Below are 23,211 nucleotides of genomic sequence, written 5' to 3'. Positions count from 1 at the left end.
CTTACAATTTCTAAAAGTAAACCTAGGCAGCCCCCCCACTACACGACCTATCTTCTCATCCGTCATCAATACTGACCAGTTCTTCCAAAAGACTCCCTGAACTACACGGGTATCATTGGTATAAGGGATGGGTATCCTGACCACATTGTCAAAATTACCCCACTTCCTCTTCTATTCAAAGTCCTAACCTGATTATGACCACGCGGCAAATAATAGGGTTTAGCCCTCTCTCTCCCCTCATAAAATCAACATCTGTCATAATTGGATCAAGTTCATTGATCTTATAACCTCTCTGTAACAAGGTAGATCTAAAGACACTCGTACCTACTCTACACCCATCATCCATATTATGCAGATGGGACACCCTCATGCCCTGTCCTTTAACCACATGCATACTCCTCCTGTGTAGGGCAGAGTTCTTATAACATTCCTTCCTAAACAAACTAGTGATGTTCATCGTGTTACCCTGCTGCAGTCATCACACTTGGGTTATCCTGTCATCAGGCAGTCCCGCAGTCGGCCTGAATTCCAAAGTCGTGGTCCAGCGTCTGTTGCTGTCGCTTCTTCCCTGAAGTCAGTGCACCAGGGGTATATATATGATACAGCCGACGCCATTTTCTTCAGTCTTTCTTGCCGCGCGGTGCCCGAAGCAGAAGCAGTTCGCAAGTGCCGGTCGGCAGACTCCTGATATTTTCGAAGTCAAATTTCAGATCCGAAGTCTTCAATAAAGCTAAGTACCCCGTTGGGGAAACTTTTCTTGCCTCAGACCGATGTCAGAAAAAGTTAATAATTGTATTTCTTGTGGGAAGCAAATACCTCATAAGGATTTTCATTCTTATTGTATACCTTGCCTAGGCCCAGACCACAACGTCACTGGTTGTCACTTTTGTGCTAGGTTCAATAAGCGAACTATAAAACGACGCTTTGATTTCGCACGACACTGCTTCGGTAGAAAATTTAATTACACTATGCCGTCAGAGCAACCGACTTCCGGCATGCACAAAAAACACAAAGATAAGGACAGGCAGCCTAGACCCAAACCAGACTCCGAGGCCTCGTCTGGGCCGGTCTCCGGTTCACCGGTTTTCAGTGAGGCGCCTACACAGCCCCTGGCTACCGCAGAATTGAGTTTTAAGCTACCAACGACATTGCAGAAAGAGAAGCCGGTGCTGCAGATACACCTTCGGTTTCTGAAGGTGTCTTCAGACCGACGATGCTCACCATAAAAACGTATCCTAAGCTTAAGACTCCTCTTAAACCAAAAAAGACTGCACTTCAGTCTCCAGTTCAAGGCCCCATGCCTAAGAAACAGATGCTTAAAATGGCTGAAGATTTTGATCTCTTTAATCAGGGGTTCCCAACCCCCACCTGACAAAAGGCCTAGACAAGAGGAAGATTATGCCTCCTCTGATCAAGTGTCTATTCCCAGACATCTCAAAATGCAGGTGGCTGCTCTCTCTAAAGCTAAAAACACAGCATCAATGGGACCGGGATGGTGTCCCGGTGTGTGTACTGCGCGATCATGAGGAATTAAACCCGCATACATAAGGCAGTGTTTTAATCTCAGCCTTACCACAGGATGTGCACAAGGGTAAGGGTGGCGCACTGACAGCCCCAGTCCCAAAGGCCACAAAGGCGTGCCTCTAGGACCCACCACCGCCCTACCTATAAGCTTAACAAGTCTAGTCTTGAAGAGGAGAGGACATCATAAATGGAGCTCATAGAGCATAAGGGACTGCAGACATTGGACCCACCCAGTTTTATTAGTTTGGCTTTGTCAGGGCAGATCACTTGTTTTTGGCTGGAAACAGTGCCATTGATGAGGGAAAGGGTGTCCATACAGCCTACCTTGACCTTGCAAGCTCTCGACACATACCCCCACTCGGGTATTTTTGAAAAAACACCAGCTTAAATGTAAACCCATATGTGCACAAGATGGAAATTGCAAACTAGGACCCAGTACCAACCCACAGTTGCTGGTTGCTGGCGTCCAGTCCAGACTCAGAACCGGTGGTGGTCCCACATCCACTCGGTCCTTGGGCCCCTTGGGGCCCCTCAGGCTACGGCATCTACACATCCAGTACAGTGGCCAACATGGACTTTATTTGGCTGAGCGACTGCAAACTGGACTACGAAGCCTAGAAGCAGAAGTGGAACATCCATCAGAACACGGGTACTAGACAGACAGGTCCTAGGAAACCGGTGACGGTGCCAGAGCCATGGCCTGAAGTTAAAATATACCAAAAATGTATAGGAAAACCCATAAGGGAAAAACAGGTAACCATAGGTGGCAATCCACGGTGGCAATCCAGAGAGCACAGTCAGGGAAGAGGTTATCAGGGACCTGGGGACCCAGGTTTTAAGTGGCCTTTCTTTTGACACTCCGCGTTGCGTGGTTTCATCATCCAGCACCTGATCATGATTGTTCCATGAAGGGATTCACATCAGATCTAGTGAGGTCATTACTCCCCATTAAAGGGATATTATCCACCCGATGTATCTTACAATTGGAGAGATCCCCTATGAATCTCACCTGACATCTGCAGACCAAAAAGAAAATCACTCACAAAATAATGGAAGAATAAAGGCTCTATTCAGTTGCATACCGTCTGCTTTCGAGTGACATGTGCCTGACATACAAGGCCATGTCCCAACCCGGAATAATGGACCTCAAAAATCCAAAAAAAAAATCCACCAAACCCAAAAGCGACTGAGCTTAAACTTAAACCTTATATAAATATAGCCGGGGGAGGGAGGGAGGGATCCGGAGAGACTCCTATGCTGTGGAATAAAATCCCGATCCATGTGAGCTGAAACACCGCAGACTCTGTGCTGGAAATGTTCAGAAGGCGACTGGTAAGTGGGAGATCGGATCCGGGAATCATCTCCTATTTCCTCAGGCTCCTCTGAGGAACAAGATTACTCCTTTCCCCTTATGAAGATTCTGATGCTGAGGATTCCATTCCCTCAGCTTCTCCCCCTGAAGACTACTCCTTTGGGGAAACTTTACATACTATGAGGGAACATTTTCACTGGGAAGGTCAGGACTACTCTGACTCAAAGAAAAGGCTCAGAGAGTTTCTTTTACTCCCCCAGCACAGACTACTTGCTATCCCTCCAGTTTTAGACATTGTGGATGATGTTTACTTAGAATCTAGTTTAAATCCAGATTCTCTGCCTCCTGCTCCAGCCAAACCAGACAGATATTATAGAGTGCCTGACTCCCACAAATTCCTTTATAAAAGCCCTGTTGCTGACCCAGATACTATCTCCCAGGATCCCAAATGGGCTAAGGCTTCTATGGCAAAAAATCCTGTACCCTCTGAAAGGGGCTCCAGAGCACTAGACAGCTGGGGGAAGAAGGTTTACACCTCAGCCACTCTAGCTATGAGAGCACTAAATTGTCAATTTCACATGCTAAAATACCAGCACTTTCTAATGTCGCAAATAAAACAAAAGATGAGCACGCACCCTCAACAGTCTGAATTGAAGGAAATGCAGGATCTGTTGCATGCAGCTGAACAGGTGGGCAAACATACTTTACAATGTGGATTTGATTCCTTGGAAGCTTCCTGTAGAGCAGCTGTTACTGGGTCTGTTATACGTAGGCATGCTTGGTTAAAGGAACAAACTTTGCCTGATAATGTTAAAGCAAAGTTACTAGATGCTCCCTTACAGCAGGATGTCCTATTTGGAGTTAAAGCAGAAGAAGTCTTAAAGAAAATGGAAGATAAGGCAAAATCTATGCAGACGGTCAAAGATTTCTTGCAGGTTCAGCCCCCTCGTTTCAGCAGAAATTGGCCAACAAAAAATTGGTCCTTTCCAGCTACTGACAGACCTCAAAGGGGTAAATACAGACGCCCAAGAGGCAGAGGACAACCACAAACCCACTACAAACCTTGACAATGGGGCACTGCAACACAGAAGGGAGGAGAAGACCGGCCCCAAACTACTAGAAGGCAAACACAATGACTTAAACCTCATATGGTCAAGCAAAACTCTCTTGGCAGCTCCCTTGGGAGGAAAATTAACACTTTTTTCAGACAGCTGGTGCATCGTCACAAAGGACAAATGGATCCTAGACATTATTTCACAAGGATACAGATTCCATTTCCACACCTTGCCAACAATAAGAGGAATGCCAAACCTGCCACAAAATCAATGGGCAGAGGCACAAAAACAAATTACAACTCTCATGGACATGAGAGCCATTCAACTGGTACCTACACGGGAGCAAGGCCAAGGATTTTGCTCAAGACTCTTTCTAGTCCCCAGAAAGGACCATGCTTGGAGACCAATTCTGGACCTTTCAGTTCTAAACACCTTCTTACAAGTACCCAAATTCAAGATGCTAACACTACAGCAGCTTCTTCCCATGTTGGACAAGAAAGCATGGCTAGTAATGTTGGACCTCAAGGAGGCATACCTGCATGTCCCTGTCAGACAAAATTGCAGAAGATACCTCCGTTTCATTGCAGGTTCAACCCATTACCAATTCTCTGCACTGCCCTTTGGCTTATCCACTGCGCCCAGGGTTTTCACAAAATGCCTGGCACCAGTAATTGCATACTGCAGACAAAGAGGAATTCAAATATACCCATATCTGGACGTCTGCCTCATCCAAGCAGAAAGCAAGGACATTCTCTTACAACATCTGGCTTTTGCAAAACACCTTCTAAGTTGCCTAGGGTACACAGTAAACAAAAAGAAATCAAAACTAGTACCCTCACAAAATATGACATTCCTGGGTGCCAGCTTGAATACAACGGCCCAGATGGCATATCTGATGCCAGACCAACAACTGCAACTGACTCAATATTTCAAAACAGTGGCAACAAAGACCCAACTCCCTGCAAGAAAAATTCTGCAGGCCTTGGGCTTCATCGCATCTTGCATACTACTAATACCATTTGCAAAGCTGCATATGAGGAAATTACAGTGGTACCTAAAAAGCATATGGTCTCAACACAACCACAGCTTGGACACAATATCTCTCTTTCCCTGCCTTCAACAAGAGTTTCTGTGGTGGTCACAGGCATGTCACCTCAACAAGGGTCAGCCTTTCACCTTGCCCCCAGCCAGGCAAACTATGACAACAGATGCATCGGACTATGCCTGGGGGGCACACATGGCAGGACAAGTGCATTCAAGGCATATGGACTGCAGATCAAAGGAATCTGCACATCAATCAAAACGTAATGCTAGCTGTACAGAATGCCCTGACAGCCCTCAAGGACCTCTTGCATCCAGGACAGCTTACAATAAGGACGGACAACACCACAGTAATGTGGTACATAAACAAACAAGGGGGTACACACTCCTACCCACTATGCAGGCAAGCAATGACCTTGTGGAACACAGCACTGGCTTACCAAGTTTAGCTACAAGCTCAATTCCTGCCAGGAAAAAAGAACACATTGGCAGACGACCTCAGCAGAAACATCATGGATCCCCACGAGTGGAAACTGGATCCACAAGTATTTGCAATGATAACTCAAAAATGGGGCCACCCAGACATAGGTCTGTTTGCCAGCCCCCAAAACTATCAGCTAACAAAATTTTGTACAAGGACGCTTCACCATCAAGCTTGGAAAGTGGACGCACTCTCATTCAGTTGGAAAAACCTGACAGTATATGCCTTCCCTCCATTGCCCCTTCTCACAAAGGTGCTGCTGAAAGTCAGGAAGGAGAGACCCAGAATGATACTCATAGCCCCAGACTGGCCACGCCAGCACTGGTACCCACTACTAAGGAATATGGCCCAGGGCCCACCTTGGATTTTACCACAAATTGCTCATTTGCTCACACAGCAAGACAATCAGATTCTACACAGCCAGCTCAAAACCTTAAATTTGGCTGCATGGCAAATCACCTAAGCAACCAGCCAGCTCCTCTTCCTCAAGCAGTTATGGATGTTATTCTGGAAGCTAGGAGGCCCAGCACCAGGAAGGCCTACTCAGACAAATGGAAAAGGTTTTGCGCCTGGAACCAAGCTAAAGGCCAAAATACCCTTCAGCCTCACATACCTCAGATTCTACAGTATTTAACTGAGATGTTTCACAAAGGACTTTCTTTTTCATCTATTAAAATCCACGCCTCAGCTATTTCAGCCCACTGCAACATGGATCCTCTCTTATTTTCACATCCGCTTCTAAGGCAGTTTCTCAGAGGGGCCAAAAACATTAGGCCCCCCCAGGAGAGCACCTACACCAACCTGAGACCTCAGCTTTGTTCTGGAAAAACTTACGCTACCTCCTTTTGAACCAGCTTTCTCTGCTGACCTAAAGTTTATATCATGGAAGACTGCCCTGCTGCTAGCAATAACTTCAGCCAGAAGAGTCTCAGAGCTTCAGGCACTAGTGGCAGTAGAGCCTTTCCTCATTTTCCATCAAGACAGAGTTTCTCTACGAACTAATCCCTCCTTTATGCCTAAGGTGGTATCCAGTGTGGCTTTAAATCAAACCATCCACTTACCTACCTTCTTTCCAAATCCACAGAACAAAGGAGAAAGACTCCTGCACTCCTTGGACATTCACAGGCAACTACATTACTACTTGGATAAAACTAAGGTTTTCAGAAAATCTGACCAGCTCTTTGTATCCTGTGCTGCAGCTTCACAAGGGAAGGCTATATCAAAACAGACCATTTCCAAATGGATAGGACATTGCATTCGATTTTGCTACATCCATCATGGAAAACCAGTTCCTGCTACCATAAGGCCCCACTGTACCAGGGCAGCAGCTACATCTAGTCTTCCTCAGGGGGGAGCCAACCAAGGATATTTTGGAAGCTGCAACTTGGAGTTCAGTACACACCTTCACCAAACACTACCACTTACCACTTTACTCTAAGACTAGAGCTGGCTTCACCACTGCAGTTCTGCAGGGCCTTCTAGCCTCCTCTAACCCTGTTTGACTCCATCTCCCATCCTTAGCTTTGGGATTCTACCCAAGTGTGATGACTGCAGCAGGGTAACACGATGAACATAGTACAGTTTTGTACCTACCATAAATGTAGATGTTCGAGTGTATACCCTGCTGCAGTCCAGGTTACCCTCCCTCCATCCCCTCTGACCTAACTAAAACTTTACAATACCCTAAAACCTGATATTACCTTTGTGATGTATTTGCTTATAGCTGGAGGGATGTTTTGTTTGTGCTAAACTTTTTAGATTGGTACTATTTACTGACCACCTTTTTGGGGGCACCTGACATCTGGGGCAAGAAAAACTGAAGAAAATGGCGTCGGATGCATCATATATACCTCTGGCGCACTGACGTCAGGGAAGAAGCGACAGCAACCGACGCCGGACCAAGACTTTGGAATTCAGGCCGACTGCGGGACCGCATGATGACAGGATAACCCAAGTGTGATGACTGCAGCAGGGTATACACTCGAACATCTACATTTATGGTAGGTACAAAACTGTACTTTTAAATCTCCACTAAGCCCCTTCTCAACATGTACATCCAGGAAATGTAGACCAACCTAAATCACTTGTGTCATGCAACACCATAACAAAACATTAAATACTCATATGATTCCCCTCCCACAGCAGGAAAATATCATCAACAAAACGTCAGTAAAAACGGAACGTGCTGCAAGAACATCTCCATGGTAAAAACCTGCTCTGTTTCCCACGGTGCCATGACCGCATTGGCATAGCTGTTAGCACAGCATATCGCCATCGCTACACCATACTTCTGTCTGTAATACTGATAGTCAAACAAAGATGTTATACTCCAAAGTCAAGTGCATAAAATTACAAATTAAAGCTATCAGTCTGGATTCATACACTTCTGCCTGAGACAAATACCTACGTAGGTATGCAACCCCCTATTAGGGATGGCTGTGAATAATGATGTTACATCTAATGTAAAAAGTAAATAATCTCTAGATCCATCCCAGCTCTCCATAAATAAAGATAAATCCTCCAGAAACTGTTTAGTATCCTTCAGTATTATTGCAGACCTATCCAAAACAGGTCTTACCTTCCTCTCTACAAATACTGAAAATGGCTCGGTAATCCACCCCTTTCCTGCTACAGTGGGTCTACAGGGAGGTGACCTAATGTCTTTATGTACCTTTGGTGATCCTTGAAATAAAGGTACAATAGGGGAATGTACCTTTAAAAACTGTGCTAACTCCATACTAATGGAGAATCTTAACAAGTAGTCCTTAATATAGTGTACCTCCCTAATCTTATCCTGTACCTGCGGTACATGTAGGCTCTCATATACTTTCTCATCTGCCAACATACCATTCAGGGACTCAAAATAAAAACATCCATCCATAACTACTACCATTCCTCCCTTGTCGGCAGGACGTATTGCTAAGTTTGTGTCATTACGTAATGTTTCAAGGGCTTCTCTCTCCCGTTTGCTTAAGTTAACAAATCTGTTACCACTTGGTTTACCATTACAAACTTCATAAAAGTCTTGTTCACAGACCCTACAAAACGCTTCTAAAACTGGGTGATTATTAGGTATAAAACTGTTAAACTTTCTAAAATTATCCCCCTTATTATCCACATTATCTACTCCATGAAAAACCTTCAACATAACATTTCTAGCAAACGATCTTAGGCCAATAATAAAATCAGACACATCCCCTGACTGAGCAGGGATAAAAGACATACCCAAGTCAAGTAGTTTAATTTCAGCTGCACTTAATGTTCGTTTAAATAAGTTCAATGCTAACTATCGTTCATGGCCCAGAGGCTCTGCACGGACGGATAGTACCTGTTCACGAACGGCCCCTTCTTCTTCGTACGCCCCTGACTCTTCAAGTGACTCAGTGTCCTGCTCCTCTTCTGTTGGATCGAAAAAGGTGGCTTCTCAAACCCCGACCTCACAGGCTCTGTAATGTTCTTGGGGCGAACTACAACCTTCTGCATTCTAGCATCCTTCTCTAGGGCCCCTCCTTCAATCATCTGATGAGGAACCGTCACTGCCGTGCTGCTACAGGCCGCATCATCATGTGACGCTGGTTGAGACTCAACGACACTGTCCTTCCGTGAGGGGGGTGTGGTATTAAAAATGTTAGCTTTATTGCCCCTCTGCTGTTCATTCATTGATTTCCATGTATCTCTAGACATTTCACGATGTTCTCTAGGCCACGAAAACACATGGCCCTTTGTAAAATCAGACACATCTCGAGACAGCTTTTTCTTCTTTTGTACTATCAATCTTCTATTGTACATCCTATCATTGTCCACATTGTTAGAGACCGCCTTGTCTACAACTGAAGGTGGAAAGGTGGAATAAATCACATCCTGCTGTTTGACAATATCAGCAGCCAAATGATCTTCTTCTGGTTTAAAGAACTATTCATGAGTCGTAGGTTACCAAAACTCATTTCTAAATTCAAGGTCTGCCACTTAGCCAGGAGTTCTGGGTGCTGTGTCCCATAAGTCGACATCTTTACCACTCTTAAACCCCTTGTTATCCGTTATTTGACTTTACTATGGAAGAGATGGCGATGGTTGATGAGACTGGTATGGACTATGACAATGACAAACAAATGTTTCATACATGTTTGAACCGGTTGGAAGATGATCTTTACAAACTTAAGAGAATGCAGCATCAGAGATACCACTTTGAGGCATGTCTACGCTTTAAGGTGGTTCTGAGGGGGTAAAGAGTGCTAAAGATGCCGACTTATGAGACATAGCACCCAGAACTCCTGGCTAAGTAGCAGACCTTGAATTTAGAAATGAGTTTTCGTTACCTACGACTCATGAATGAGTTCTTTAAACCACAAGAAGATCATTTGGCTGCTGACATTGCCAAACAGCAGGATGTGATTTATTCCACCTTCAGTTGTAGACAAGGCGGTCTCTAACATTCTGGACAATGTTAGGATGTACAACAGAAGATTGATGGTACAAAAGAAGAAAAAGCTGGATAGAGATATCTAATTTTACGAAGGGCCATGTGTTTTTGTGGCCTAGAGAACATCATGAAATGTCTAGAGATACACGGAAATCAATAAATGAAGAGCAGAGGGGCAATAAAGCTAACATTGTTAATACCACACCCCCCTCACTGAAGGACAGTGTGGTTGAGTCTCAACCAGTGTTGCATGATGATGCAGCCTGTAGCAGCATGGCAGTGACTGTTCCTTCAAGAATGCAACTGCAGTCATAACATATGGGTTGTCCTGTTTCAGGCAGCAGCCGGTCGGGCGGGATTCCAAGTCTGGGTCCTCCCGCTGGCTGCATTAGAGGATTGAAGAGGCCCTAGAGAAGGATGCTAGAACGCAAGAACATTACAGAGCCTGTGAGGTCGGGGTTTGCGAAGCCACCTTTTTTGATCCAACAGAAGAGGAGTAGGACATTGAGTCACTCGAGGAGTCAGGGGCGTACGAAGAAGGGGCCATTCGTGAACAGGAACTATCCGTCCGTGCAGAACCCGTGGGCCATGAACGATCATTAGTGTTGAACTTATCTAAACGAACATTAAGTGAAGCTGAAATTAAACTACTTGACTTAGGTATGTCTTTTATCCCTGCTCAGTCAGTGTCTGATTTTATTATTGGCCTAAGGTCGTTGCCAGGAATGTTATGCTGAAGGTCTTTCATGGAGTAGATAATGTTGTGGATAATAAGGGGGATAAGTTTAGAAAGTTTAACAGTTTTATACCTAATAATCACCCAGTTTTAGAAGCGTTTTGTAGGGTCTGTGAACAAGACTTTTATGAAGTTTGTAATGGTAAACCAAGTGGTAACAGATTTGTTAATTTAAGCAAACGGGAGAGAGAAGTCCTTGAAATATTACGTAATGACACAACTTAGCAATACGTTCTGCCGACAAGGGAGGAATGGTAGTAGTTATGGATGTAGTTTTTATTTTGAGTCCCTGAATGGTATGTTGGCAGATGGGAAAGTATATGAGAGCCTACATGTACAGCAGGTACAGGATAAGATTAAGGAGGTACACTATATTATTATTAATGACTACTTGTTAAGCTTCTCCATTAGTGTGGAGTTAGCACAGTTATTAATGGTACATTCCCCTATTGTACCTTTGTTTCAAAGATCACCAAAGGTACATAAAGACATTAGGTCAAAACCCTTTAGGCCCATTGTAGCAGGAAAGGGGTGGATTACCGAGCCGTTTTCAGTATTTGTAGAGAGGATGGTAAGACCTGTTTTGGATAGGTCTGCAATAATATTGAAGGATACTAAACACTTTCTGGAGGATTTATCTTTATTTATGGAGAGCTGGGATGGCTCTAGAGATTATTTACTTGTTACATTAGATGTAACATCATTTATTTACAGCCATCCCTAATAGACAGGGGGTTGAATGCTTACATAAGTATTTGTCTCAGGCAGAAATGTATGAATCCAGATTGATGGCTTTAATTTGTAATTTTATGCACTTGATTTTGGAGTATAACATCTTTGTGTTTGACGATCGGTATTACAGACAGAAGCATGGTGTAGTGATGGAGACATGCTGTGCTAACAGCTATGCCAATGCGGTCATGGCACAGAGGGAAACAGAGCAGGTTTTTACCCTGTAGATGTTTTTGCAGCATGTTCTGTTTTACCGGCGTTTTGTTGAGATTTTCCTGCTGTGGAAGAGGAATCGTATGAGTCTTGAACATTTTGTTATGGCATTGCATGACACAAGTGATTTCTTAAGGTTTACATTGGAGTGTTCGGAGGTTGGTCTGGATTTCCTGGATGTACATGTTGAGAAGGGGCTTAGTGGGGATTTGAACACTAGTTTGTTTAGGAAGGAATGTTATAAGAACTCTGTCCTACACAGGAGGAGTATGCACTCTCAGAAGACTTTTATGAATGTGGTTAAAGGACAGGGCATGAGGGTGTCCCGTCTGCATAATATGGATGATGGGTATAGAGTAGGTATGAGTGATTTTAGATCTTCCTTGTTACAGAGAGGTTATAAGATCAATGAAGTTGATCCAGTTTTGACAGATGTTGATTTTATGAGGGGAGGGAGGGCTAAACCCTATTATTTGCCACGTGGTCATAATCAGGTTAGGACTTTGAATGGAAGAGGAAGTGGGGGTAATGTTGACAATGTGGTCAGGATACCCATCCCTTATACCAATGATACCCGTGTAGTTCAGGGAGTCTTTTGGAAGAACTGGTCAGTATTTATGACAGATGAGAAGATAGATCGTGTTGTGGGGGGCTGCCTAGGTTTACTTTTAGAAATTGTAAGCTATATATGGAACCCATCCTTGTGGTTCGTGTAACTTTTGTGTGATAGTTGATGAGGAGGTGGATTTTGTACATCCAGAGACAGATCGACTGTTTAAGATCAGTCAAAACGAAAAGAAAAACAAATCAGGGTGTGCACCAATGTGAATCCAAAAAGTTCCAAAAAAAAGAATACTAGGGCGATGGTAAAGCGCTTTCGTTTAATAGCAGCTTCATCAAAATGGTCTCATTCAACCCATGCTGATGTGCCTGTTAGTTTAAAACCTTATTCATATTGCTATACATTATGTCATATATATATAATATAAATGGTTTATTGTGCTTTTTAACTACTGTTTGTATGTTAATTGATAACTATTTAATGATGGGCGTGGATCAGGGGCTATAAATTTGAGCTGATGAAGCTATTAAACGATGAAGAAAGCTTACTATCGTCTTCTAGGCATTTCGTTTTGAATAAAGGATTTTATTCTAAGCTTTTTGGTGAACTTTTTTGGATTCAGCATTGGTGCACTCCTGGATTTGTTTTTCTATATTGTTTAAGATCAGAGCAAAGCTGGATTGTGGGACCAGGCATATAGTATATATGGCTAAATGTGGGTGCTGTATGAGATTCTATGTTGGAAAAACTGATCGGACTCTCAGACAATGAATAAGGGAACATACATATAACATGAGGGTAGGGACCATGACGAATGCTTTAGCAAAGTATGTTGCAAATAGTGAGTGGGTACATAGTTTTAAATACAGAATCCTGGAGGTATTAAGGGAGGGTATTAGAATGGGTAATATTGAGAACAAGACCTCGGAGGCAGAATTGAGGTGGATTTTAAGATTAAAAAACAGACACGGGTTATGGCCTTAATACTATGGTTTTGGTTAAACCAGTCCTTGATAGGAGAGGTGTGAGGAAATGAGGCATGTGACCACTTGGTTTATGTCTTATAACAGTATCCTGTATAACTAACAGTTTATAAGTTCCCCTTTAAGTTATAGACACCTTTGCGGTAGCTTGTTTTTTTTACAGCTTGCAATCAATTTAACAGACACCTGTTGTGAGTTAATGATGGGGTATGATGCATTGCTTGAGGGATATTTAATTGTTTTATTTAAAATGTACTTGATGGGTTGATGTAGTATTTAAGGGGAGGGTATGTTTTATGTCATGTATTAACCGCCTGAAGCCAGTATTGTGTTGGTGAAAGCGCTTACCAAGTGTCCATTGTGTTTGTTTTTATTAAACACATTTCTTCATATTTGGTTGGAGTCTGAGTATATTTTTATGTGGACTGTGCTACCAGCTGACACCACTTTTCTGTTGTTTTTACTTGCGGATTTACAGCTGGTTTGTCCGTTGGGTGTTTCTTTTTGTTTGAAACAAAAAGGATGTTTAAATTAAGGATTCAAGAACATGTTAGTGATATAAAGAATAATAGTAAAGATAGTCCTTTAGTCCTATATTTTAAAGATTATTTGCAGTGGTGATGGACAGGTTGACAGATGAGCTTAGACAGGAGGCTCCGTGGACTATGATGTTTGCAGATGACATTGTGATATGTAGTGAGAGTAGGGACCAGGTTGAGGACGGTAGCATTGACAAAAAGGCAGGAGTCAGAGCTGGATGTGGCAGAGTTAAAGATATTTGCACTGGGTGTGACTAGGATGGACAGGATTAGGAATCAGTATATTAGAGGGTCAGCTCAGGTTGGACAGTTTGGAGACAAAGCAAGAGAGGCGAGATTGCGTTGGTTTGGACATGTGGTGAGGAGGGATGCTGGGTATATTGGGAAAAGGATGCCAAGGATGGAGCTGCCAGGTAAGAGGAAGGCCTAAGATAAGGTTTATGGATGTAGTGAGAGAGGACATGCAGGCGGTTGGTGTGAAAGAGCATGATGCAGAGGACAGGAAGAAATGGAAACAGATGATCCGCTGTGGCGACCCTTAACAGGAACAGCCGAAAGAAGATGATGACCATGATAGTAATTTTAGAGTTTTGAAATGTGTTTTGGAACATGTTTGTGTGAATTTTGGTGAAATGACACCGATCAAGGATAAATTATTGTATAAAGAAGCTATGTTTATAATGAAGTATGTCGCCTTATTCCCTAGGGGTCTGAACACTGGTTTTAATTGGAAATATATAATTAATTAATTCTCCTTAATTTTTTTATTGATGTGTGTGTTTACCAATATATAAATGTGTATGTTTTTTTAGTTTGTATGTACTCCTTGAACGCATTTGCCGAGGTGCTAGAGTGAATTAAATTCCTTTGCTTGTGTTCCTGTAGCCTTTGTGGTTTATTTTCACCAGTATTACCCTCGTGCTGTTGTTGCTGGACTTGAGGGGGCTATAGAGCAGAGATGGCAGCATCCTGTTGCTTTGTCAGACATTAGGGTTTAGTGCTTTTTCTTAAGCCCTTCTTCCACAAGCAGATGTATCACATCTGGTGGCTGTATGGCCCACTCGGCGTAATTTGTGAGAACATGACAGTCCAGAGCTCAAGAGCAGCCATAACTCCTTGATCTACCCACTTGCCCAGACTGGCCCTGTCTCTTGAGTCCTTACCTCGAACAGGACCTAGTCAGAGAGATCCACTTTAGCCTGCACACTCCCTCCATCGTAGGATAGGCATCCCTGTTCTCTGTACCACTCTTGTCAGGTGCCTGAACCTGTAATCCAGCTTGCTTCACCTGAGCTGTAGTCAATAATTTCTTCTCAACCACCACCACCCCAACTGTTTTCCACCCTACAGTTGACCATCAGCTGCCACCAGCTCCAGACTTCGTTTACCAGATCTACAAGGTCTTGTAATGGCAACCCTGGATACATCCAACCCCATGTCCAGGGCCAGTGAGGAGACCGAAAATGCTGGTGTAGTATCCTTTTGCTGCTGGGAACTGTATTCTAACACTCATGCTGGCTTAAGCCAGCACATGCTCAGCTTCCAACTAAATAATTTATCCATTTGAAGCATGGAGGCCACCAGGCTCTTAACACTGCTATACACAACCAAAGTAGCCTTAGTTTTTTTTTCTGAAATGAGTGAGCCCTTCACATCTGGGGCATGCAGATGCAGCTCAGATATACTCTGAAGCAGTGTAGCCCATTACTTCTGGGGTGTGCATAACTTTTTCTGCACATCTGGGGTATGCAAAGGAAGCTATGATCTGATGTCAATTTCATTCATTCCTCAACAGTTGGGTTTGGATCCAACCCTCTGATCCAGCTCTGCCATTCTTCTAACTCATGGCCATTAAAAAGCTCTCAGGTTCCTCCCTTACCCATAATGCACCAACCCTTAACATACCTCAAATCTCATTTCCGATTTCTCGTTTGGATGTGGTCAGTTTTAGCTCTTGAGCGTTTTGAGTAGCGTGGGAAGATAAGTTTATTCCTTTTGTAATTCCATATAAAAATCTAAGTTTTTCATATTGTTTCCTATCACTAATTCCTCAATTTATACACTTTTGCAGTGTAATCTTCTTACCATAGTTGGCAAGTTATTTTCCCCATTCCCTCTTACACGCTTTGTGTAATCCTGATTACCTGCTGGTACTTTTCTGTTTTGCTAGTGGTGTGTTAGAATTTTTTTTTTAACTTTACTTTCTACTGTTTTTTCTTATATTTCAAAATGTCTCAAAAGGGCTTACCTGAATTTAAAAGTACCAGAAATATGGGCACAAGTTGCTTCTTTCTGATGCTCCTTGTGTCTACTGTTTGGGCCCAGACCATTTACAGGTAGATTGCGCCATCTGCAAGGCCTTCACCCCATGAGCTATCGAGGATAGAAAAAATAAATTCTGAAAGGACTGATGTTCTTCGTCTCGCATTGCTGCAGTCATAACCTGTGGGTAGTCCGCTGTCCTCGATCGGCCCGAATACCAAAGAGCTGGGCTGGCGTCGGTCATTGTCGCCCAGAGCTGGCGCCAGTGCGATCGTCAGTACATAAGCGCATGACCGGCGCCATATCCTCAGTCTTTCTTGCCGTGTGGTCGAAGCAGAAGCAGTTTGCAAGTGCGGATTCTGAAATTTTCATTTATCGAGTTTCAGACCGAAGACCAACTTGGGCTAAGTACCCCGTTGGGGAAATCTTGTCTTTACTTGCCTCAGTTATCCGGATGTCAGAAAAAGTTAATAATTGCATTTCTTGTGGGAAGCAGATACCTCATAAGGATTTTCATTCTTTGTGTATTCCTTGCTTAGGGCCTGAGCACGACGTGGTTGGGTGTCGCTTTTGTGCTAGATTTAACAAGCGCACCATTAAACGGAGATTAGACTGTGCCAGGCTTGTTTTTGGTAAAAGGTGTAACTATAACATGCCGGGATCCTCCGGCGCCACCGCTAAAAAGCGTAAAGATAAATCTTTGAAGTCTAAGCAGGATGAGTCGTCCGTTGCGGACGCCGGTTCTTTGGAGCCTCCGGTTGTACCGGTGGATCCTGCTGAGGGTTCGGTTGAATCCCATGGGGAACCTTTAATTTTACAGGAGTTGGCCTCTCAAGATTTAGGCCTGGCTGAGGGTGCTTCTCAGGTGTCTGTAGTTCCATCTTTACAGAAGGTTATTAGGCCTTCTACTTCGGTGGCTAAAGTTCATGCTAAGGCCAAACCTTGTCATGCTGGCCCTGGTCATGGTTCTAGCTCTCCAGCCCCGGTTCCTAAAAAGCATATGTTAAAAATGGCTGAGGACTTGATTACTTTGATCAGGGGTTCTTTGCCCCCCCCCAGAGAAGAGACCTAGGGTGGTGGCAGATTTAGAGGGGATGGATCATTCCTCAGACTACTCTGATTCCTCAGTTGAGGAAATTCACGAATTCCCTTCTTATTTGGATTCTGATGCAGAGGACTCCTGTCCTTCTGCTTCTCCTCCAGAGGATTTTTTTTTTCTGAGACTTTACATTCCATGAGGGAGCATTTCAAGTGGGAAGGTCAGGATTTTTCAGATTCTCGGAAACGGCTCAGGGAGTTTTTGTTTCTGCCACAGCATAGGCCCTTGGCTATTCCCCCTGTCTTAGATGTTGTTCAGGATGTTTTTTCTGAATCTTCCCTTAATCCTGATTCTTTACCTCCTGCCCCTGTTAAGCCAGACAGATACTATAGAGTTCCTGAAGCACATAAGTATTTGTACAAAAGTCCTAGAGCTGATCCGGAAACTATTACTCAAGGTCCAAAGGGTATTAAGGCTTCGATGGCTAAGAATCCAGTTCCCTTGGATAAAGATTCTAGGGCTTTAGATAGATGGGGGAAAAAAGTGTACACCTCCTCTATGTTAGCTATGAGGGCTTTGAATTGCTAATTTCACATGCTGAAGTATCAGAATTTTTTGTTAGGCCAATTGCAGTCTAAGGTGGATGCTTTATCTGAGGGTATAGAGTGTAAAGAGCTTCAGGAATTGGTTCATGCATCAGATCAAGTTGGCAAGCATTCTTTGCAGTGTGGTTTCGATGCTCTTCAGGCTGCATCCAGAGTGGCTGCTACAGGTTCAGTTATTCGTAGACATGCCTGGCTTAGGGATCAAAATTTGTCAGAGCATGTTAAGGCTCGGATTTTGGATGCTCCTCTTCAATCCGAAGTTCTTTTTGGTCCTTCTGTGGAATCGGTTTTGAAAAAGATGGAAGATAAGGCTAAGTCTATGCAGACGGTCAAAGATTTTATGCAGGTGCAGCCCCCTAAGTTTCATAGGAATTGGCCTGCTAGAGGATGGGCTTTTCCTTCTTCGGATTATCAGTCTAAGGGCAGGTCTAGGCGTAGTAGAGGCAGAGCTCACGCTCAGGGTTCTTTCAGACCTAGGACTTGGAGTTCTCCTGCACAGTCTTCTGGTGAGGGCAGGGGTCAGCCTTTTCGTAAACAGTCCCAATGACCTGTATCTTCCGCTGCCAGATCCTTCTCTACTGGCAGCTCCTCTAGGAGGAAAGTTAGGACTTTTCAAACAAAACTGGCATTTGGTCACCCAGGACAAATGGGTGTTGGATATAATAAATCTCGGCTACAAGTTTTATTTTCACACTTTCCCTCCTTTCAAAGGCATGCCGGATGTGCCTCCTCAGCAAAGGATGGAGGCTCAGGTGCAAATTTCTTTACTTTTACAGATGGGGGCCATTCAGGTGGTCCCTCCGTCCGAAGTAGGCCTAGGTTTTTATTCCCGTCTATTCCTAGTGCCAAAGAAAGGAAACACTTGGAGGCCAATTCTGGATTTGTCCATCCTCAATACCTACCTAGACATTCCAAAGTTCAAGATGTTAACATTACAACAACTTCTGCCTATGCTGGGCAAAGATCACTGGATGGTAACCCTGGTTCTCAAAGAGGCCTATCTTCATATCCCTATCAGGCCCAGCTGCAGGAGATTCCTGAGATTTCGGGCTGGTACTTCTCATTATCAGTTCTCTGCATTGCCCTTTGGCTTATCTACTGCCCAGAGTAATCACAAAAGTTCTGGCTCCTGTAATTGCTTTTTTCAGACAGAGAGGTATACAAATTTATCCTTATCTGGACGATTGCCTGATTCTTGCTCAAAACAAAGACAAGTTACTACAACACCTCCGGTATGTAATGACAGTTTTCAGGTGCCTAGGGTATTCTGTGAACGAAATAAAGTCCAGTCTAGTGCCCTCTCAAGACATGTGCTTTCTGGGTGTGAGACTGAATACAGCTTCTCAGATGTTTTTTCTGACCCCGGACAAACAAAGAACTCTTCATCTATACTTCCAACAGTTGTCAGTAATGTCCAGGCTGACTGCAAGGACAGTCCTTCAAGCCTTGGGGTTCATGACATCTTGCATTCTAGTACTTCCCAATGCCAAACTGCATATGAGGAAGCTACAATGGTATCTCAAAAGTGTGTGGACTCAACACTGCCACGGTTTGGACAATGTCATTCGGATTATACCTTGCATCCAGAAGGAATTCTTGTGGTGGGCTCAGGAATGTCACCTAAACAAGGGACTCTCTGTGACCCGACCAGAGGCGAGTCAGATCCTAACGACGGATGCCTCGGACTTGGCTTGGGGAGCACACTTCAATGGGAAATAGATACAAGACATGTGGCCTCCCGAACTGCTACATTTGCATATCAACATGAAGGAGATGTTAGCAGTCCAATTTGCCTTGATGGCCTTCAAGGATCTACTTCAGCCGGGACAGGTGTTAATTCAAACAGACAACACTACAGTCCTGTGGTACATCAACAAGCAGGGGGGAACACATTCCTACCCTCTTTGCAGACAAGCAATGGTTTTGTGGGAAACTGCTCTGAGTTTGCAAATCAGTCTTCAAGCACGGTTTCTGCCAGGAGCACAGAACTCCCTAGCAGATGTATTGAGCAGGCACATTGTGGATCCCCACGAGTGGAAACTGGATCCTCAGGTATTCAAACAATTGACCGTGGCTTGGGGAACTCCAGACATAGATCTGTTCGCTTCTCCACTGAATTTTCAACTGCCAAAATTTTGCACAAAGATGTTCCACCCAAATGCTTGGAAAGTGGATGCTCTATCTTTCAGTTGGAACAACCTTCACGTTTATGCTTTTCCTCCTCTGCCTCTTCTTCCCAAGGTACTCTTGAAAGTCAGGCGGGACAAGCCTTGCATGATTCTAATAGCACCAGATTGGCCACGTCAACATTGGTATCCTCTGCTGAGAAGTTTAATTCGGGAGCCTCCTTGGCTTCTGCCACAGGTTCCTCATTTGTTATCCCAGTCAAACAATAATTTTCTGAACGTTCGGGTGCAATCCCTGCATCTGACAGCTTGGTGTATTCGGTGATGGAGCCGGTGGGGTCTCAGCTTCCTCAACAGGTTTTAGATGTCATTTTGGAAGCCAGACGGCCTAGTACTAGAAAAGTTTATGCTGATAAATGGAAGAGATTTTTTCTTTGGAGCACAGCAAAGGGCTTTGATGTTTCAGTGCCTAATTTGAGTTTTGCACTACAGTATCTTACTGAATTACTGGACAAGGGTTTGTCATTCTCTTCTGTGAAGGTTCATGCTGCAGCCATTTCTGCTCACTATGATTGTGACCCTCCTTTATTTTCTCACCCTTTGTTCAAACAATTTCTTAGAGGGGCAAAGAATATAAGACCCCCATGTAGAGCTCCTACTCCTTCCTGGGATCTCAATTTTGTGTTGGAGAAGCTTACTTTACCTCCTTTTGAACCTGCAGCTACGTCTGAATTGAAGTTTTTGTCTTGGAAGACTGCTTTTTTGTTGGCCATTACTTCTGCTAGGAGAGTATCTGAATTGCAGGCACTCATGGCAGTTGAACCCTTTCTGATATTTCATAAGGATAGAGTTTCTTTAACTAACCCTACTTTTATGCCTAAAGTGATTTCTAATGTGGCCCTGAACCAGTCTATTCATTTGCCTACCTTTTATGCTGATCCCCAAAATAAGGGGGAAAGAGTCTTGCATTCTTTGGATATCCACAGGCAGTTAAGTTACTATTTGAGCAGAACTAAGGAGTTCAGACAGACTCAACAGTTATTTGTTTCTTTTGCTTTGGGTTCACAAGGGAAAGCTGTTTCAAAGCAGACTATTTCAAAGTGGATTGGTCAATGTATTGCTTTTTGTTATTCTCATCATGGGAAGAATGTTCCTGCTGGGATCAGGCCTCATTCTACTAGGGCTACTGCCACATCTACTGCTTTTTTGAGGGGTGTAGCTACTAAGGATATTTTGGAGGCAGCTACTTGGAGTTCAGTGCACACTTTTACTAAGCATTACCATCTTCCTCTTTATTCCAAGTCCAGGGCTGGGTTTGCCACTGCAGTCTTACAGGGCATATTAGCAGCTCCTAATGTTATGTAGTTTGCCAGCCTCCCTTTTCCTTTGCTTTGGGATTCTACCCACAGGTTATGACTGCAGCAATGTGAGACGAAGAACATAGTACAGTTTTGTACCTACCATAAATGTAGATGTTCGAGGATCTACATTGCTGCAGTCCAATTATCCCTCCCTCCTTCCCCGCTATAGTTTGTGGTTGCTGTGTTTTTATTTTGAAATTATCTTTGTTTCCACACTGGTAGTGGTGGGGTGTTTACTATTAGGCTCTGGCCTTCTTTCATTCTTAGGTCTTCTGACATCTGGGGCAAGAAAGACTGAGGATATGGCGTCGGTCATGCGCTTATGTACTACGACGTACTGACGTCAGCTCTGGGCGACAATGACCGACGCCAGCCCAGCTCTTTGGTATTCGGGCCGATCGAGGACAGCGGACTACCCACAGGTTATGACTGCAGCAATGTAGATCCTCAAACATCTACATTTATGGTAGGTACAAAACTGTACTTTACCTTCTTCCTCACAGCAAGAGGTTCTCCAGTTCGATTCTCGGCTGGGGTGCCTTCTGTTTGGAGTCTGCATGTCCTCCCTGCGTTCGTGTGGGTGCTCCGGTTTCCTCCCACATTACAAAGACATGCATCTGGAGCATTTCTCCCAGGGCCTCCACTGAAAGTTGGCTTAATTCCAAGTCTGGCTTTCCCAGTTAACAAATGTTAAATAAATAACACTTTTCAGTGGCTACTTTTGGTGCTCAGCACCCCAAAACTAAGCCTAAGGAGCCTCTGACTAAGTCTTCAAGGCCTTCCAGATCCTTGACTCCCTTGCCAGATCCTACCACTAAACCACCACGAAAAAATCACAGAAAGTTGGATCTAAAGGCAGCTCCAGCACAGCCAATGTCAGAGTTGATAACAGCTTCCTCGTATCCTAGCTTTTCGAATCAGAAACCTTTTCCGTATCTTAGTCCCACCATCACTCTAGGTCCCCATCGGTAACTTCTCATTCTTCCAGAAGTCTGACTGAGGCTGATGTGGACAGAATGATGAGGAAATTTCTCTTGACGCAGATATAGATGGGAGTTCTCCTGGCTCCTCCCCCTTCTGGTCAGGAAGCTCTTGCTTGTAAAACTTCACCCGTCTCAGCTCCTACTCTGATCCTGACCTATTGTTTCATAGCCCTTGGATCCAAGTCTCCCGGGACCATCTGGATTGGATCCGAAGATTTTAGTATCTTCAGATCTGAGGCTGTCTCTGAGTGCACCGGCTCCGAATGTTTCGGAGCCAGAAGACTCTTGGAACCCAAGCATCCCTGTCATTAGAGTTGACTCAGAAGTTGTTGGAGCCATCTCTTCCCCTCGGAGCCTCGGCATTCGATAGCTGGGCTTGGACCTCTGCCTCTGGTGGACTGCCTCGAGGGAAGAAGGAGATGATGGGAAGAAAGTGTGGCTTCTCGGCTCTGTCAGCTTCCTTCATCCTGGAGCATTCTACTTTTGAGGTGGTAAAGAGTGTGTTTTCTGCTTCTGCAGGATGGATGGATGGACCCTATCCCCTTGGATCTCCCCTCTGATTCCCATGTGTCTCTGCTCACTGACCCTCAGCAGACAGACAGCCCAAAATCTCCGGGTTACCCAGTAGGGTATTACTGTCTCTTCTGATACTTCTCCAGAGCATCCATCCGAAGTCCCAAGGAAGAGGAAGTGCAAGAGGAGGCACTTGGACTCCTCTCAAAAGTCCGTCACTGAAGATACTGATTTTGATGAAGGGGAAGGGTCCTCAAGATCACCACCCCAACACATCTCATTTGGAGACATCCTTGAGATTCTTAAGCAGAGGAGTGATGGGTCTACTGATAGCCCTTCCACAGAGGAGTGGTGGGTCTACTGATAGCCCTTTCACAGAGGAATCTGTGTTCCTGGAAGCCATTGGGTTTGGCCTGTCTCCTCCTGGTTAACTCCACCCGCTGATGAGCTCATTGACTTGATCTCTAGGCAGGCATGGGGGAGCCAGGCACAGTTTAGCCAATCCCAAAAAGACTGGGTTGGATTCTGGTACCACTTGCAGGGAAGGAGTTTTGGAGCAAGGGAGTGCCTGCAGATGTTGGGTTCCTATCAGAAGACTGAAGACGCATTCTGTCGAATGTGTCTTGGTCGAACTGTAAATGTCGAAAACACAAAATGACGAAGCGGCTTTTGAGCAAATTCTTTCCCTGGGAAAGAAGTCGCTTGGCCGCTTCCATCAGTTTGC

At 44.2% G+C, this 23,211-nt stretch overlaps 1 protein-coding gene across 2 annotated transcripts in view; it reads left to right on the top strand.

Moving 5' to 3' along the window:
• CCZ1 (CCZ1 homolog, vacuolar protein trafficking and biogenesis associated) overlaps positions 1–23,211 on the top strand; it is a 1,119,178-nt gene that overhangs the window by 603,277 nt on the left and 492,690 nt on the right. The gene's annotated exons all lie outside the window — the stretch shown is intronic.

The sequence above is a fragment of the Protopterus annectens genome, chromosome 12.part0, assembly GCF_019279795.1.
Source record: "Protopterus annectens isolate FY-2018-M chromosome 12.part0, PAN1.0, whole genome shotgun sequence".
NCBI lineage: Eukaryota > Metazoa > Chordata > Ceratodontiformes > Protopteridae > Protopterus > Protopterus annectens.
This window is presented reverse-complemented; position numbering and strand designations above follow the sequence as displayed.